We start from the raw sequence: 6,311 nt of genomic DNA, 5'->3' as shown, positions 1-6,311 counted from the left end.
AGGGCAAGGGGAGGAGGGGGAGAGGGCAAGGGGAGGAGGGGGAGAGGGCAAGGGGAGGAGGGGAGAGGGAATGGGGAGGAGGGGGAGAGGGCAAGGGGAGGAGGGGGAGAGGGCAAGGGGAGGAGGGGAGAGGGCATGGGGAGGAGGGGGAGAGGGCATGGGGAGGAGGGGAGAGGGCGAGGGGAGGAGGTCGAGGGGGAGAGGGCAAGGGGAGGGGAGGAGGTAGAGGGGGAGAGGGCAAGGGGAGGAGGGGGAGAGGGCAAGGGGAGGAGGGGGAGAGGGAATGGGGAAGAGGGGGAGAGGGAATGGGGAGGAGGGGGAGAGGGAATGGGGAGGAGGGGGAGAGGGAATGGGGAGGAGGGGGAGAGGGCAAGGGGAGGAGGGGAAGAGGGAATGGGGAGGAGGGGAGAGGGCGAGGGGAGGAGGTCGAGGGGGAGAGGGCAAGGGGAGGGGAGGAGGTAGAGGGGGAGAGGGCATGGGGAGGAGGGGGAGAGGGATGGGGAGGGGGAGAGGTCGAGGGGGGAGAGGGAGAGGTAGAGGTAGAGGGGGAGAGGGAATGGGGGAGGGGGAGAGTTAACCACCTAACTGAGGAACTCAATTTAACCTTGCGCAATACCCTAGATGCAGTTGCACCCCTAAAAACTAAAAACATTTATCATAAGAAACTAACTCCCTGGTACACAGAAAATACCCGAGCTCTGAAGCAAGCTTCCAGAAAATTGGAACGGAAATGGCGCCACACCAAACTGGAAGTCTTCCGACTAGCTTGGAAAGACAGTACTGTGCAGTACCGAAGAGCCCTTACTGCTGCTTGATCATCCTATTTTTCTAACTTAATTGAGGAAAATAAGAACAATCCGAAATTCCTTTTTGATACTGTCGCAAAGCTAACTAAAAAGCAGCATTCCCCAAGAGAGGATGACTTTCACTTTAGCAGTGATAAATTCATGAACTTCTTTGAGGAAAAGATTATGATTATTAGAAAGCAAATTACGGACTCCTCCTTAAATCTGCGTATGTTTTAGTATGTTTTAGTACTATATCTCTTGACACAATGATGAAAATAATCATGGCCTCTAAACCTTCAAGCTGCATACTGGACCCTATTCCAACTAAACTACTGAAAGAGCTGCTTCCTGTGCTTGGCCCTCCTATGTTGAACATAATAAACGGCTCTCTATCCACCGGATGTGTACCAAACTCACTAAAAGTGGCAGTAATAAAGCCTCTCTTGAAAAAGCCAAACCTTGACCCAGAAAATATAAAAAACTATCAGCCTATATCGAATCTTCCATTCCTCTCAAACATTTTAGAAAAGGCTGTTGCGCAACAACTCACTGCCTTCCTGAAGACAAACAATGTATACAAAATGCTTCAGTCTGGTTTTAGACCCCATCATAGCACTGAGACGGCACTTGTGAAGGTGGTAAATTACATTTTAATGGCATCGGACCGAGGCTCTGCATCTGTCCTCGTGCTCCTAGACCTTAGTGCTGCTTTTGATACCATCGATCACCACATTCTTTTGGAGAGATTGGAAACCCAAATTGGTCTACACGGACAAGTTCTGGCCTGGTTTAGATCTTATCTGTCGGAAAGATATCAGTTTGTCTCTGTGAATGGTTTGTCCTCTGACAAATCAACTGTAAATTTCGGTGTTCCTCAAGGTTCCGTTTTAGGACCACTATTGTTTTCACTATATATTTTACCTCTTGGGGATGTTATTCGAAAACATAATGTTAACTTTCACTGCTATGCGGATGACACACAGCTGTACATTTCAATGAAACATGGTGAAGCCCCAAAATTGCCCTTGCTAGAAGCATGTGTTTCAGACATAAGGAAGTGGATGGCTGCAAACTTTCTACTTTTAAACTTGGACCAAACAGAGATGCTTGTTCTAGGTCCCAAGAAACAAAGAGATCTTCTGTTGAATCTGACAATTAATCTTAATGGTTGTACAGTCGTCTCAAATAAAACTGTGAAGGACCTCAGCGTTACTCTGGACCCTGATCTCTCTTTTGAAGAACATATCAAGACCATCTCAAGGACAGCTTTTTTCCATCTACGTAACATTGCAAAAATCAGAAACTTTCTGTCCAAAAATGATGCAGAAAAATTAATCCATGCTTTTGTCACTTCTAGGTTGGACTACTGCAATGCTCTACTTTCCGGCTACCCGGATAAAGCACTAAATAAACTTCAGTTAGTGCTAAATACGGCTGCTAGAATCCTGACTAGAACCAAAAAATGTGATCATATTACTCCAGTGCTAGCCTCTCTACACTGGCTTCCTGTCAAAGCAAGGGCTGATTTCAAGGTTTTACTGCTAACCTACAAAGCATTACATGGGCTTGCTCCTACCTATCTCTCTGATTTGGTCCTGCCGTACATACCTACACGTACGCTACGGTCACAAGACGCAGGCCTCCTAATTGTCCCTAGAATTTCTAAGCAAACAGCTGGAGGCATGGCTTTCTCCTATAGAACTCCATTTTTATGGAATGGTCTGCCTACCCATGTCAGAGACGCAAACTCGGTTTTAACCTTTAAGTCTCTACTGAAGACTCATCTCTTCAGTGGGTCATATGATTGAGTGTAGTCTGGCCCAGGAGTGGGAAGGTGAACGGAAAGGCTCTGGAGCAACGAACCGCCCTTGCTGTCTCTGCCTGGCCGGTTCCCCTCTTTCCACTGGGATTCTCTGCCTCTAACCCTATTACAGGGGCTGAGTCACTGGCTTACTGGGGCTCTCTAATGCCGTCCCTGGAGGGGGTGCGTCACCTGAGTGGGTTGATTCACTGATGTGGTCATCCTGTCTGGGTTGGCGCCCCCCCCCCCCCCCCCCGCGGGTTGTGCCGTGGCGGAGGTCTTTGTTGTTTCCTGACCCATCCTGTCTCAGCCTCCAGTATTTATGCTGCAGTAGTTTATGTGTCGGGGGGCTAGGGTCAGTTTGTTATATCTGGAGTACTTCTCCTGTCCTATTCGGTGTCCTGTGTGAATCTAAGTGTGCGTTCTCTAATTCTCTCCTTCTCTCTTTCTCTCTCTCGGAGGACCTGAGCCCTAGGACCATGCCCCAGGACTACCTGGCATGATGACTCCTTGCTGTCCCCAGTCCACCTGGCTGTGCTGCTGCTCCAGTTTCAACTGTTCTGCCTTATTATTATTCGACCATGCTGGTCATTTATGAACATTTGAACATCTTGGCCATGTTCTGTTATAATCTCCACCCGGCACAGCCAAAAGAGGACTGGCCATCCCACATATGCTCTCTCTAATTCTCTCTTTCTTTTTCTCTCTCGGAGGACCTGAGCCCTAGGACCATGCCCCAGGAATACCTGACATGATGACTCCTTGCTGTCCCCAGTCCACCTGACCGTGCTGCTGCTCCAGTTTAAACTGTTCTGCCTTATTATTATTCGACCATGCTGGTCATTTATGAACATTTGAACATCTTGGCCATGTTCTGTTATAATCTCCACCCGGCACAGCCAGAAGAGGACTGGCCACCCCACATAGCCTGGTTCCTCTCTAGGTTTCTTCCTAGGTTTTGGCCTTTCTAGGGAGTTTTTCCTAGCCACCGTGCTTCTACACCTGCATTGCTTGCTGTTTGGGGTTTTAGGCTGGGTTTCTGTACAGCACTTTGAGATATCAGCTGATGTACGAAGGGCTATATAAATAAATTTGATTTGATTTGACTTGTACTGTAGATACAGAATGAATAGATAGAACTACTGTACTGTAGATACAGAATGAATAGATAGAACTATTGTATAGATAGAACTATTGTACTGAACTATTGTACTGTAGATACATTAGATAGATTTTTTTTTAATGTTCTCTACTGTGGCAGTTAATCCACAGATAAAAGGGGAAGTCAGTTTCTAGTAATCTCTCCTCCTTCAGTTTTCTTCTTAGACTTTATGTGGCGGTTGGCAACCAGCTTTAAGGTGCATTACCACCACCAACTGGACTGGAGTGTGGACCTCAGTTGCTTCCAATCACCCAAGTGGGTAGATGCTCCTAAAAACCAATGAGGAGATGGGAGAGGCGGGACTTGCAGCGCATTCAGCATCACAAATAGAACCAAGTTATTTTTTAGCGCCTGGCAATGCAGACGCTCGTTGACGTGCGCAAGCAGTTTGGATGAAATTATTGATTAACATGCATGTGCACATTTATTTGGCAATGTGAGCGCTGTGGTCAGCATGCACGACTCACTTAAGACACAAAATCCCCATTTCATGAATATATTAAAATATATCAAAACTTGAACATTTCAGTCATACAAAGTAAGGCCAGTTTTCAAGAGAGATAATACAAATCTTTACTAACTCTGTTTTTTAGATGTACAGTACATGGGAATGAGGAAGTTAGTCATTTATGAGGACAACAGCAGAATGAGGACAACAGCAGAATGAGGACAAGAGCAGAATGAGGAAGTTAGTCTCTTATGAGGACAACAGCAGAATGAGGACAACAGCAGAATGAGGAAGTTAGTCACTTATGAGGACAACAGCAGAATGAGGAAGTTAGTCTCTTATGAGGACAACAGCAGAATGAGGAAGTTAGACTCTTATGAGGACAACAGCAGAATAAGGACAACAGCAGAATGAGAACAACAGCAGAATGAGGACAACAGCAGAATGAGGAAGTTAGTCTCTTATGAGGACAACAGCAGAATGAGGAAGTTAGTCACTTATGAGGACAACAGCAGAATGAGGACAACAGCAGAATGAGGAAGTTAGTCTCTTATGAGGACAACAGCAGAATGAGGACAACAGCAGAATGAGGAAGTTAGTCTCTTATGATGACAACAGCAGAATGAGGACAACAGCAGAATGAGGACAACAGCAGAATGGGGAAGTTAGTCACTTATGAGGACAACATCAGAATGAGGAAGTTAGTCTCTTATGAGGACAACAGCAGAATGAGCAAGTTAGTCACTTATGAGGACAACAGCAGAATGAGGACAACAGCAGAATGAGGAAGTTAGTCTCTTATGAGGACAACAGCAGAATGAGGACAACAGCAGAATGAGGAAGTTAGTCTCTTATGATGACAACAGCAGAATGAGGACAACAGCAGAATGAGGACAACAGCAGAATGGGGAAGTTAGTCACTTATGAGGACAACAGCAGAATGAGGACAACAGCAGAACGGGGAAGTTAGTCACTTATGAAGACAATAGCAGAATGAGGACAACAGCAGAATGAGGGCAACAGCAGAATGAGGACAACAGCAGAATGAGGAAGTTAGTCATTTATGAGGACTACAGCAGAATGAGGACAAGAGCAGAATGAGAACAACAGCAGAATTAGGAAGTTAGTCTCTTATGAGGACAACAGCAGAATGAGGACAAGAGCAGAATGAGGACAACAGCAGAATGAGGACAACAGCAGAATGGGGAAGTTAGTCACTTATGAGGACAACAGCAGAATGAGGACAACAGCAGAACGGGAAAGTTAGTCACTTATGAAGACAATAGCAGAATGAGGACAACAGCAGAATGAGAACAGCAGCAGAATGAGGAAGTTAGTCATTTATGAGGACTACAGCAGAATGAGGACAAGAGCAGAATGAGGAAGTTAGTCTCTTATGAGGACAACAGCAGAATGAGGACAACAGCAGAATGAGGAAGTTAGTCTCTTATGAGGATAACAGCAGAATGAGGAAGTTAGTATCTTATGAGGACAACAGCAGAATGAGGAAGTTAGTCTCTTATGAGGACAACAGCAGAATGAGGACAAGAGCAGAATGAGGACAACAGCAGAATGAGGACAACAGCAGAATGGGGAAGTTAGTCACTTATGAAGACAACAGCAGAATGAGGACAACAGCAGAATGAGGACAACCGCAGAATGGGGACAACAGCAGAATGAGGACAACAGCAGAATGAGGAAGTTAGTCACTTATAAGGACAACAGCAGAATGAGGACAACAGCAGAATGGGGAAGTTAGTCACTTATGAAGACAACAGCAGAATGAGGACAACAGCAGAATGAGGACAACAGCAGAATGAGGACAAGAGCAGAATGAGGAAGTTAGTCTCTTATGAGGACAACAGCAGAATGAGGAAGTTAGTATCTTATGAGGACAACAGCAGAATAAGGAAGTTAGTCTCTTATGAGGACAACAACAGAATGAGGACAAGAGCAGAATGAGGAAGTTAGTCACTTATGAGGACAACAGCAGAATGAGGAAGTTGTTCATTTATGAGGACAACAGCAGAATGAGGACAAGAGCAGAATGAGGACAACAGCAGAATGAGGACAACAGCAGAATGGGGACAACAGCAGAATGAGGACAACAGC

Source organism: Oncorhynchus clarkii, chromosome 4, assembly GCF_045791955.1.
Source record: "Oncorhynchus clarkii lewisi isolate Uvic-CL-2024 chromosome 4, UVic_Ocla_1.0, whole genome shotgun sequence".
NCBI lineage: Eukaryota > Metazoa > Chordata > Actinopteri > Salmoniformes > Salmonidae > Oncorhynchus > Oncorhynchus clarkii.
The sequence above is the reverse complement of the archived record's forward strand: the minus strand, read 5'-3'. Positions refer to the sequence as shown.